Source organism: Euprymna scolopes, chromosome 2 (assembly GCF_053919585.1).
Source record: "Euprymna scolopes isolate OS-2025 chromosome 2, ASM5391958v1, whole genome shotgun sequence".
Classification (NCBI taxonomy): domain Eukaryota; kingdom Metazoa; phylum Mollusca; class Cephalopoda; order Sepiida; family Sepiolidae; genus Euprymna; species Euprymna scolopes.
The window spans coordinates 16,356,878-16,370,819 of record NC_136483.1 but is presented as its reverse complement, the minus strand read 5'-3'; the positions used below and the strand labels follow the sequence as shown (position 1 = coordinate 16,370,819).

Here is a 13,942-nt window from a genome sequence, read left to right as displayed (position 1 = left end):
CTAGCTGAGAATTGATCGCTCAAATGTGATGTGAAAACCTAATGTGCTTTTAATCCCCAAACTTGGCATGTCTACAGGAAGTATATCATTGAATATGTGTTTCAATGCACCAAACTGACATACGAAATGAACACAAGAAATCGTGTTTTGAATGATTTATAAAATCCTCTATTACGTCATATACTTTTAAGAAGACAATTCTGTTTTATTGCATATCAGACGTTTTTTTTTTTGGGGGGGGGGTCATTAAGTTTTTAATATCTTTAAATATTTATAGTTAGTTTTGTAATTAAATTGTTTGCAAATGATGGACTAACTTTAACCTATAGATTGGACCCTGAAAGCTATTACCTTTTCTGGTCAGAGTGGACCTGAGAGTAATGACATTTAATTCCCAATTGTAGACGGACTAGCGGATGTAGTTTAAAATCATGCAAAAGACTGGGTGACGGTAGGCAGATTTTGCGTAGTTGATATGGTTGCAAAATAAGATAGAGTAGAATTTAAAAAAATAAATAAATAAAAAATGGTAGAAAAAGCCCAAAAAGATGGAGTAAGTTTGGTGAGTGTGAGGTGAACACCCAAGTGTTGTGTCTGGAACCGTTTGATAAAACAGAATTTGCTAATCGAGATATCTCTATCTTTCCACCTGTTTCATAGCATCATAATGGATATGTGCAATTTTCCATTAGAATCTGAAACAATAAGTTGTATGAACAGAAAATAGATTGTTTTTCTCTTTTTTTTAATAAGGGAATACCCACTTATCAATGCCCAAAGGCCACTCGAGGATAAGGGTTAATAAATGTAAGGTGGTAATGTAGTGATCATTAATGCTAGAAATTGGCTATCAATTGGTTATTTAAGAGGCAGCTCAGCAAGAACTTGTTTATATTGGACTTGAAGGCTACCATATTGTAGCCAGCCGGAAAACAGGCTAGCAGAACAGAGTTCCACAGGCGGGCAGTTCTAGGAAAAAAGCTTTGTTCATGGAATCTATGTTTAGAGTTTGGTACAGAGAATTGGAGGAAATTTTTGATAGTGAGACGTAAGGAAGAGAACAATAATGACTTTATTCATAATACAGACAAATTATTATTTCCTTATTTTATATTTACTTGTATATAATTATCAGTTCAGAATAAAATGGATAATTGTATTAGAATGATAAGTTTGATTCACTGTTTATTGAAGTCTGGTAAATTGCTTTCAATATATTGCATCTCTTGAAATTTTTTTCTGTGTCAGTAATAATTGTTACCTGTCGGTTGCATTTCATATCTCTATTATATAAAGTTAGTTGTATTTCTATGTTTATATAGTTGTATATACAAGACTCACTTTTTTATTTACCACCAAGCCTGGCCTAGCATTTTTGTTAGCCTGTCACAGTTTAAACGTGAAATAGAGAAATCACTTCACAGTTTCGGGTCCCAATCCTCTACTGCATTTTGAAATGACAAAGTCTACTCCCAGGATGCTATATTTTTACTGGTGTAGGTTGCTAATTTTCTATCTCAGATTTATTATTAAATCCTTACTGCGTTTATATAATAGTGTTTAATCCACCCACTTTGTCTCATTCTTAATCTGTGCAATTTTTCCTTTCTTTGACAATTCTTTCTCATCAGTTCCAAACCTTTCTCATTTACATAGATGATTTCTGTTAGATCTTTAGCAGGTGACCCCAGCAAGAGAAGCATTCGATGGGTCACACACATGCAAATTAAGTTCTTGCACGGTTTTCCACCATTGACTATTGAAATGCATAATTTGACCAGAAATATACGAGAGGATGTCAGTCAAAAGGTCGGGACAATAGACAATGGGAAATATTAAACATTCCAAGATGAAAGAATGTTTATATAAATTGACAACAAAAAGCGACCAGAAAAAGTTGGTCACAGAACGAGCACAAGCTGGCACATTTTTCTTCACTGCCAAAACATTCACACTACACCCCCAGCACGTGCCTTCACTGATGTTAACACCCATCATACTAAATCAAAAAGGTTGTCATTAGGAATAAACAAAATATTTTTATAACCCAGCTGTGTTGTGTTTTATTTCGCTGCCAAGCGTATAAATCGTAGACAGTGACAAAAGTCGATTTAGAAATTACATCGACTGAAAAGCGTATTGAACAATCGTCTGTGGACGAATGTATAACATTTCTGCTAAACGCTCCTTTTGCAGTTAGATTGTACCTTTTGGACAATTTATTTAAGCTTTTCTTTATATTGATGTTTGTGGTTTTGCTGTTCTATCTCAACTATAGACTGTTTTCCATTGTTGAGTATCTCATTGAGCTTCTGGCAACAGGTATCATTATCATTTAACCTGCATTGTTCAGATAAATTCTTTTTGCACTTCTTTCTTTCAATTCGAAACTCTCGAAATTGAGTCTATGTTGACCGGCATTTTCTTTGGTCTGTCATATTTAAGTTTTGAATAAAATTTTCTTTAGTCTGTCAGATTTAAGTTGTAAATAACATTACAAATTCCAGTCCCATTGCTGCAGTGTTGCATCCTTGTGTTTTTATCACAAGAACTTCCACAGAATGTTCTCTGATGGAGTTACTGCACTTGTAACTCATCTACTTAAATACTCCCAACAAACATGATTAGCAGCAAAATCCCACTCCTTCATTAGAGAGGTTTTTGGATGCTGAAAAATTTTCTACACTAATAGCTTTTCTCGAACCACTTGCCTTTGGAATTTCCTCTTTGCTTCCTATTTCCCTGATTGTACCATCATGCATGAATTGTTATGTAATGTTAACAAACATCTTGCTGCTCAACTATCTACTTAGGATCCCTTTAAATATCAAAGTAGCCCCTTGTGTCTCAATAGTAACATGCCTTGTTTTGGGGGTAACTAAATGTTTTTAAAAACTGCACAGATTTTAAAAAATATGTTCTTATCTTCTTAGCAATTCTTCACAAAAGATGCTTTGCAATCTTTACTAATATATGAAACGCAATTTGTCTCTATGTGTGTACATATGCATGTATTTCTGTTCCCTACGAAATCCGAAACAGCTAGGCAGATTTTTTTTGAAAATTCACATAAATTTACTCTGTGTTTGCCAGTGTTCTTACATAGGTTCTGTATCAGAATTTTTCCGATAAATTTCGAAAATCGATAATCGAAAAAATCCTATTAAAGAAAGAACAGTCCTATATTGACCCAAGTTAACACCCTTATACAGCTTAACATCATTAGTACCTTTGAGAAGTTTTAGCACTGCACAAGCAGAAGGGATCAGTGTATAAAGTCAACAGTAAGTTCTTTCATAAGAGAGGAGCATGTTCGAAATGAATGTTTCTGTATCGAGCACAATTGAGCCATGATGTGTGACTTTTGCATTTTATACTTTTAGTCAAGTTATTATATAAAATAATTTTATAAAATGTGTATGTTCTCTACAGTGCAATGTAGACTACAGTGTATTGTGAACTAAGTCAATGCGAGAAGGCATGTGAAGTTTTCTTCCAATGCAACTCGGTGAAGGGGGAGTCTCCGACAATCAATTGATTTGATTAAAAAATGGTCGATTTCACTGATTTCAATAACAATAATAGTATTTAAAGTGTGGAATATTTGTTGATTCTCAATCCCGAGCAACGTCGGAACTCCCTACTAGTATTTTCATAAATTTTCAAGTAAATAAGTGTGTCCCACTCATAGAGAAACCTTTATGAAACCATCTTGTAATATTTACATAGATGCATTTTTAAAGCATCATTTTAAACGATTCTGGTTTAGTATCTATTTTTTCGATACACCATGGCCAACAAGTGCCTCTCCACATAAGAAGATGGAATATCTTGAAGTTGGATAACCATGACAACCAACCATGAGATCATGGCAACCAATATTTAAGAACTAGGAAACTAATAATAAAACCATCTGCATAGTAACAGACATGAAGTTCTATGCAGATAAATCACTTAATGATTTAGCAGAAAGGGCAGAAGTCTTGGAAAATAATGGAAATTTCAATTATATATATATATATATAAAAGCCAATTTGTTACTCTCTGTGTATTTGAGTTTGTTCTCTATCAAGACAGAAACGTAAATTACACGTCCTCATATTTTGGGGGTGGGCATGGAATTAAAATACTTTAAAAAAGAAAATGATTTTCTCATTAGCTGAACGGTTTCTTTTTAGTATTTTTATACCGGTGATTATCAACGTTGATTAATGTGAGAATTTTATTCCACATAGTTTAGAACTTTGGCAGAGGGCGAATATAAAACACAACAAATTGAAAAGTGCACTTACCTGATGGTTTAGTTACTATTTAGTAATATTCTTTTCTTGCAAAATATGTTGCGTCATCTTGCGGCCCAGTGTAAGTCTGGTAGTTGACTTCTAAAAATTTTCTATGAAGATTAGTAATTGTCGGGTTAGCATGAAGAACTGTTCTTTTTAACCCAACGATCAATTAGGAATTCGTATGCATCTAATGAGATTGTAATTGACCAAAATCAACAATCTTTGCTGACTGAAAAGATGATATTACGTCAAGAAAGAAATACCTAACTTATTAGGTTAAATAGTCTCAAAGATACCATGACAACTTGTGTGCTAAAGACCTTTAAATTAAGAAAAATAAAATGAGTCCAGCATCTTCAACATTTTTCTGGAACTGATTTTCAGTTGAAAAAAAGCCCGCAACTCACGCAGGTTAATATTTAAATTCAACCAATAAGAATGGCTGTTTTAACATATATACTATACTAATCAACCAATGAGGAGACACGATTCAATTTATTGTATTAATTCCGCATACTTTTTTTTGGGGGGGGGGGTGACTTTGAATTATGTTTAAAAGAAATATGATTTTTTTTATTGATCGATGGACTATTAACGAAAACGTGCCCTGTTCGATTACAGTTTTTTATTTTTTCATCATCGATGATTATAATCGTTGACTAAACGGCTAACGTATTAATTTCATAATTTACACGTTCTGATACGTGTGTTTTTGTTGGGGGGGGGGGGTTAAATCATTTTTCTTTTAAAAATATTTCTTCTTGAGATTTTTCTTGTTGCTATTAAACAGATTACCGTATATATTGAGAACATTTTTTATTTCTTTCAATTTTCTTTTACGAATTCACGGTAAACGACAAAGTGCTTTTTTTAATGTCTTCAGCTTTCAAAAATCTCAACATTTAAATCAATTATAATATACTTTGCTCAGAATTAATAATAATAACACATATATGGGGTGAGAGATCATAATACTAATATATATATATATATATATATATATATATATATATATATATATATATATATATATATATATATATATATTTCTCCTCGTATATCTTTCGAAATTTGCATTTAAAATATAAATTAATCCAAAAGTGAACAATTTGTGAACATCTGACGATTGCTTGATTTTCACTACATTTTTTAACAACAATTATATATGCACCTTCTGCACCAATAATGTCAATACAATACCAGTCTCGCATTTTTATTATTTCATATGGAAAGATTTTTACCTCAGTCTAGGAGGAATTCTCAAACAAGAAAAATTAAAAATAACGAAAACCAAATAGTTTCATCATTTTCTAATACTTATTCTGAACAAATTTATAATTACCTCAGTCTAGGAAGAATTCTCAATACATGAAAAGAGTAGAGAAAACGAAGCACAAATAGTTTCTGCATTTAAAAATTTTATTTATAAAATTTACTCTTTCTTTTTTGGAAACTAGGGGATGTATTGTTCTTTTAACTGAAAGCTTGGGGGCTGACAATTTCATCTATCAACTAAAAGAAAAAGTAATACTTCATATTGTCCGACTTTTTTTCATATATTATATGCTTAACTATAACTAAACATTTCAGAAATAAAATAGCATTTCAATAATTGATGAGACAAAAATAGAAATTACATATTTCGGCCACCGCACTGAAATAACACGCATTAATAATATTAAATGCTTCCAGTCCACTTGTAAATGTTCCTGATGCCTATGTATTTTTTTTTAACAAAATTACCTAGATCTAGAAGGATTTCTCCTCTGTGGGTAAACTCCAGAACTAATGGTTTCAGCATTTTCCACTAATTTTTCATAAATATTTAATCGTTCTTTTGTGGGGAGGGTCTCCGTTTTATACTGAAAATTGGATGCTGGCATACCATCAGTCCACTTCATTTTTAACTGTTTTTAATGTACATGAGAATATTGTTCGATTTTTTATGCTATTTCTTATCATTTCACGTTGTTTCTTATGTTACCTACCGTTTCATAAAACTAGAGAAATAACACTAACCTAAATTAAATGTTTCCAGTTCACATGTACATGCAAACGCAAAACAACGTTTCAGGTGAATTTTCCGAGAGGAGGGGTGCACACGTACTTGCAAACAAAAAATATTTTTTACACAATAAAACAGGAGAAAAAAACTTAGCAATTTAATTAGCATCCTTTATATCTTCTCAGGCAACGTCAAGAACAGGTCTTGCTAGTATATATATATATATATATATATATATATATATATATATATATATATATATATATATATTCTTATAATATATACCAATCCTTATTTAAGAAGCTCAATGTAACTAAAAATTCAAAATGGCGTAATGGAAACATATAAGGTATTTACAGCTTCTCTTCCAATTTTCGAATTTCAATCATGTCAAAACGCACTTTATTTCCTTTTGACGGATTGATTGTTGCTATTTCTTCTGATGAGTGAAGGGTATAGTAGATTCATTGATTGATATAATAATTAAGTCATTGATTTTGCACTACAAAACAGATACTGTCAAGAATTGTAAATGTCAACTGAATTAAAGGAATAAATTATAAGATGGTCAACATCATGAACTTTGGAATATAGTCTTTTGTCATTTATTCACTATATATATATATATATATATATATATATATATATATATATATATATATATATATATATAATGAAGATTCTAGAGATATCTTTATACAGAGAAATTAGCATTTCATCAACGTAAGGAATCATCAGGCTAAGTACATCGAATTTGTGTTACTCATTGTTTTTATATATTTATGTGGTGTTTAGTCTAGCTACCCTTACCAGTTAGATTCGTTGTTATTCCCTCCCACAGAATATTTTCATAGGTTAAATTTTCTGATTTTTCCTTTTTATTCCCAATCTCTTGGTGTTGGTTTCAACAAATGCAGCAATTAACCAAATGGAAAATAATTGTGTATATCACAAATAAAATCTATTTAGAAAGGCCTCGACCTTTTTTCTATGAAAAAAAAACTAAGTTACAATTGTAAGATTTAATTATGAAATAATAATGACGCTGAAATTTCATAGTGTACAAGTGTGACAGAGATAGTAGATATGTGTATGAGAGTGAAAATTCCTCCACCTTCTTTAATGCATGACCGTTTTTTTAAATGGCAATTATGACTAAATATTAAATTCGAAGAAAGAGAATTAAAGTAATTTAGATCAATACACGGTAACAATCAATTGCTGCAATGATTTATCTATGTGTGTTTTGTTTTTTACCAAACCTATCGAGCACTTACATTGAGTGGGGATAAACTAACTTTACTTTGTATATGAGATATATAATTTTAATGAAAGGCAGAATAGATAAAATAATTATTTTTAAAAACTAATGACATTTATTTAAACATATTTTAAAGGGCTTCATAATTTTAAAAAAATACTAGCAAAAAACTACCCACTTTTTCGACAGCAATTAACTTAGCTGCAGCCTTTATTACAGAAAAGCAAAGAAACCACAAACATTCCACTTCAACGTAGATTCCATAAACAAAGCTTCTTTCTTAGAACTCCATACCTGTGGACTCTCTTCCGTTTGTTTGCTTTCCAGCTGATTACAATATGGTCGCTTACTTATTACTTAAGGGGAACGGCTCATCAAGAACTTATTTACGTTGGACTTGAGTCCAACGTAAATAAGTTCTTGATGAGCCGTTCCCCTTAAGTAATCCAATTTACCAAATTAGTTCAGCATTTACCAAACTAACGATTACTATGATATTGTCCCATTGACTACTGTACACTATTTAACCCTTATCCTCAAGTAATCTTTGGCCCTTGATAAGTGGTAACATTCTTTGTGAAAAAGAAGAAAAAAATCCGAATAGAGAGAAGGGGGGGGGGGGGAAAGGCGTATATTTACGTTTTTTTAAATATTTTTTTGTATTTTTACTAAATATATTTTTAATGATTTTAAGCTATTATTACTTGCTGTTGTCCTCCAGGTGAAGACATATTACCTTCTATCCTCCTTTTTAATAAATAGGGTCTCCCGATCGAATAGCTTATAATCCAGAAACCGTGACGCACGCACGTGCGTTAAAGGCATTATGGTATTAATATCTAGATTATTTAAGTGTTGGGCGTTTTTGTTTGTCGATATTAAGAACAACACATCGGCAGCGTGATTCATAGTAAATAACCAAACAAACGTTTACCATTATGTAAACATAGTTTTAATGATTTTTTTTCCTGAGCGATCCATCAGGCAATGTTGTGATTTCAGACCCAGGGACTTCTGTTTAAAAATAAGTAACCGTTTCCTTTTTTTTTTTTTTTCTTTTTTTTTTAAGTTAAATATCAAGATGATGAGGGAAATAGAAAACAAATGTGCATCCATATAAAAATAAAAAATAATTATTATACAATAATATTTTTATTATTCATATTAAACGAATTATTATTATAATATATATATATATATATATATATATATATATATATATATATATATATATATATATATATAATGTTATTTTATAAACTCCATCATGAAAAGTTTCCAAAAAGAGTATACGATTAAACTCAGAACTCCACCTTCTAACGTAGACCCCTACTACCATCTCCTTCTCCAGTATTAGGGGTCTACGTTCCAACCTTCCAGAGGATGAAACCCAATTACAGTAGACTAACCCAGATTTATTATTCCTAAGCAAAACTGGCATTGGACCGACTATTTCCACAGATGAGTCCATAATTAAAGAATACTCTAAATCTAAAATCTGACCTCTAAGAATCGCTATCGTCATGGAATATGTGCCTACATGAGAGATGGCTTTCCTAGTGGTAGTGACATCTCCAGAAAAGATCCTAAATTAATCTACATGTGCTTATGGATTGCACTTGGTAACACCACTCCGCTTATATTTTGCACTCTATCACCCATACAACAGCAGAGTTACTATCTTTAAGAGCAAATTGACTACATCCTATCTACTCATCCTTCGGCTAACATTCACGACTGTGGAGACTTCAATGTTCACAATGTGGAATGGTTAGCTCACTCAAACAAGACATATGATGAGGGGAGATTCTGTCACGATTTCTCAATTGTTTATGACCTAACTCAAATTGTTTACGAACCCACCCGTGTGCCCGACACAGATGATTAGTATGCAAGTCTGCTAGACCTTTTTCTCAAAACTTGCCCTGAGCTATGTTCATTCTCCGTTCTGAGCCCACCGAGACCTTTAACCACTCGGTTGTATCAGTTAAGATAAAAACAAAATATAATGTTCTCAGATGTATCTCTCCATCGTGCAGCATATTGATACTCTGTGCATGACTAGGATAGCTTTTGTACATTTATATCAGATATACCCTTGTGTTCAATGTATAAAACGAACATGTCCTCTATTGTATCAGACCTAACAGAATGGTTAATTATAGGTATAGACTACTTAATACCCTCCAAAAACTTCCAGCAAAAACCTAACAGCCAGCCCCGTATTTAAAAATTCAGGTGATCAGTCATTTCCCTCTAAGTACAGACTAATAAGTTTCCTGAGGATCATGCATAAGTAGCTGAAATCTGTGTTAAATAGAAGTAGTCAACCATCTCATCAATAATAACCTCCTCAGTAACATGCAATATGATTTCCGTTCTGCTAGATCTACAGCAGATATGCTTACAGTTATATCCCATATAATTAGTGAATCTCTCAGCAGAGTCTTCCTTTCTAGGGCAATTGCTCTTGACATATCACAAGCCTTTGATAGAGTATGGCATGAAGGTATACTTCACAAGATCTTCAGTTACAGTATAGCTGGAAATGTCTTTTCAATTATTAAATCATTTCTCTCTGATAGGTTCATAAGAGTAGTGGTTTATGGGCATAAATCAGAAGCTCACAGTATTAATGCTGGAATCTCTCAGGGGTCCATCCTGGGCCCAAACTCTCTTCCTGATCTACATTAATGATCTCCTAAATCACATCCTAAGAAAATTAAAAAAAAAAAAATATTTGTTTCTGAAATAAAAATAAAGATTTTTACAGAAATGGTTAGTTAATATCTATATTAATGAAATTGCATTAAAGTTTTACCCAGTAAATTACAACGCTATTTGAAATGTTCAAATTTAACAAGTAGAACGATTTCATTGGATAGTTATATTTATTAATAATCCAATGAAAATTAATAGTGAATCTTGAGAATTATCTGTTACTGAAAGATACAGATCATATAAAATATGTAATCGACGAAATCGATAGGACTATCTTCCTTTTTATCCCCCAATTTATCAGAGACAGACCTATGTTTTCAGTGGTGTTCGTCCATTAGTCCGGACAATTGCCAGAAAGCCGTTCATTAGTTTTTCCTGAAATTTTGCCACAAATTTTATTTCATTAAATAGATGTGCACAGTAAAAAATATTTTTTTGCAAAAATTCCAGTTGCGTCCCCAGGAGCTCAAAAGAGATCAAAAATGCCCCAGAATGGCCAAAAATGACATATTTTGCCTCATAACTTTTGATCCATCCATTAGATTTTTCTGAAATTTGGCCAAAATTTGCAACCCATTATTCTTAATATAAATCCAGTATGGATAACCCTGACAAAATTCTGGTTCGTGTCCCCAGGGACTTTCAGTGCTAAAAACGCCTGTTTTTGTGGCTCTTTTTTCATATTTCTCAACAAAAACTTAATATGTCTGACTATATAGTGGTTTTTCAAAGTGGTCAACTCAAATATACATGTGTTAAGGCCTGAAACTGCACCGTATCCATTTACACTAGGATTCGGCGTCCCTAGGCGCTCAATAAAGGTCAAAAATGGCCAAAAATGACACTTTTTGCCCCATAGTGTTTGATCCATCCATTAGATTTTCCTGAAACTTGGCCAAAATGTGGAGGACATTGTTCTTAATCATCCTAATTCAGGATTCAGTATGGCTGACCCTGGCAAAATTCTGGTTTACATCCCTCTGGGACTTTTAGGGCTAAAAAACATACCTTTTTGGAGCTCTTTTTTCATATTACTCAAAAACTTGATATGTATGTTTATATATAATGGTTTTTCATGGGGTCTAAATTCAAATATATATGCCTTAAGACGTGAAACTACATCGTTTGTCCATTTTTAACTGGTGTTAGGCGTTCCCAGTAGCTCAAAAGGGGTCTCAAATGCCCTAAAATTGCCAAAAATAACACTTTTTACCCCATAACTTTTGCCCCATCCGTTAGATTTTTCTGAAACTTGGCGAAAATGTGAAGGCAACGTTGGCCCTTCACACTTCTCACATTCATCATTTCTTCACTATTTTTTGTAGCATCATCTCACATGCAACATCAGAGGGAGACCATGGACGTGCAGCTTGTTTTTTTTTTTTATAAAATAATTTTTGTAAATGATTGACTATTCAGAATGAAATATTTGCACAGAACGTATCAATGACACACTTTGCGAAATAGACTCAGTTTTATATTTTCAGTATAAAAATTGCAATTTATTTTTATATCAATATTTTCGTTGCAACAATGTGTAAGTGTGAATGATTATTGATATACACAGTATTTCAATCACATCTTGCTTGCAGGTGTTTGCTAGAAGGATTACCAGAAGCTTTTTTTGTGTTGAAGCTTGCAATGTAATGACACAGAATAAATCACAAAAAAATATTACCAGAATTCAAAGTGATCAACTATGAATCACCAGGTGAGATTTTTCGAAACACAAACGATTGAAACCAGTAAGGATACCTGCCACTAGACACTAACTTTTTGTCCAACGAATTGACCTTTTCGAAAATTGATCATTTCTATTAGTTAAGTTCCATCTCTCTCTCTCTCTCTTTCACATTATATACGTGTGTGAGGGGGGGGGGGGGAAGCAGTATGGTGTTGTGGTTACAGGCACGTACTGTGGGCTAGCTGTTCTGGGTTCAAATCCTGTTGGTGTTACTGCATCACTTTCACTAATACCTTTCAGAAATGTATGAGTTAAGTAGGGAAGACTAGACTGAAGCTTTAATTGTACAAGTAGTCTAAAAAGAAATGGGATATTGTTTTTATTACTCAAGAAATGTTTGTTAATAAGAGATGTGGTTGGTTATTGTGCAAAACTTGCTTCACTTTAGATTCCACTGATATATATGGCACAATCACATTGACACAATACTCTTGATAGCCTTGGCGAAGCATCAAGTATTCAGTTTAATTCAGGATTTGAATTACACTATAAACTCGTATGATGAATTCAGTCTCGGCTGCGGCTGCATGTTATGTTTTTTTTACGTTACGATAGCCATTGCTTTCTGAGTTTCTTTTGTTCATAATTTTTTTTTTTGCTTTCATGTAAGTTTTGAGGAGTTCACACACACACACACGCATACACGCATACACATGTATATGTAAATGGACTCCCATCAAAATCTGGTGTATGAGTTGTCTGCGTTTTGATGGTCTTAGGAATCTTCTGGCTGTTTTTGTAAACAACCAGAAAATGCTGACATGAAGCCAGAGATTGGGTCGTAAACTGAATAAGTGTCGTATAGTGGGGTTCTGTATAACACGGGAGCAGGGTGGGGCTTGTATGTATGATGTGTTTATTGACGTGTATATATATTTGATCATCTAATTATCAATGTCCCTATTGATCTTCTAGTGATTATATAAACAGGATATATAACAGTTCAACAAAAAAGGAAGGATAATTGTTTCCGGGGTTTTACATACTCCAATGAGGAAACATACTTTGGTCCATCTTTGGTCTTGATTTGATGATTCCTTGGAAAAACTCCAAACGAAGATTCATACGATCTGAAGCTTTGGTGGTATTTACAGCAGCTTTATTTCGTACGTTTCCCCCACTGGAAAGCTGCAACGCTGGTCCTAGATCTTTTACTATCGGCATTTTCCCCTACTTGGATTCATTGCTGTCCACAAAAGTTCTTCTCCCTCTGTCTTCAACTGAGTCTGCTCTCTCGCTCTGACTTCTGTTATATAATGGTTTTTATTAGTATTATTGTTATTGTTCGTATTTTTTTGTTGTTATTGTTCGTTGTTATGAATGCATGTTAGAGTCTTAGAGTCTTAGTGAGATGTTGTTGTTGAGAGGGATGTTGTTGTAAGAGAGATTGTTCGTGTTATGAAGTTTTTCATATATATAAAATGTTCATACTTAGACTTGTAATAGAAGCTCTTTGAGTGATGAGATAGTGTTGAGACAGTCTTAGTGTTCATATTGTGTATGTAAGATGTGTATGTAAAGACATTTTAAACCACATGATATACAAGACATATAATAACAATTTTCACTTTACCTTTTGGTAGAATTACAACACAAAGACGACGTTTATAAAAACACATGATGGGTTTATTTCTTCTTCCGACCGGCCATGTTTTTCTGAGTCAAGAATTCAAAGCTTCACATTCTAAGTTTCAAAAGTGACCGCCTCGCTTCTAGACGTTCGAATGTCCATGTCTGGACTGCCGTCTGTCGTCCTCAGACTCCCTCCCAGTTTCTCCTCGCTTAACTCTAAAGTTTTTAACTATATCGAGAACTTCCCATTTTCGATGACGTCATACACATGTTAAAACATGTGTCTTCTTTCACGTGTTCTGGAAATGCGTGTCCAAAACATTTTCCTTTGTTTACAAAAGGAATTTTAACCT

At 32.9% G+C, this 13,942-nt stretch overlaps 1 protein-coding gene across 1 annotated transcript in view; it reads left to right on the top strand.

The window, feature by feature from the left end:
• Positions 1-13,942, top strand: part of LOC145289182 (cilia- and flagella-associated protein 337-like) — a 1,233,457-nt gene that overhangs the window by 918,583 nt on the left and 300,932 nt on the right. The window lies entirely within an intron of this gene.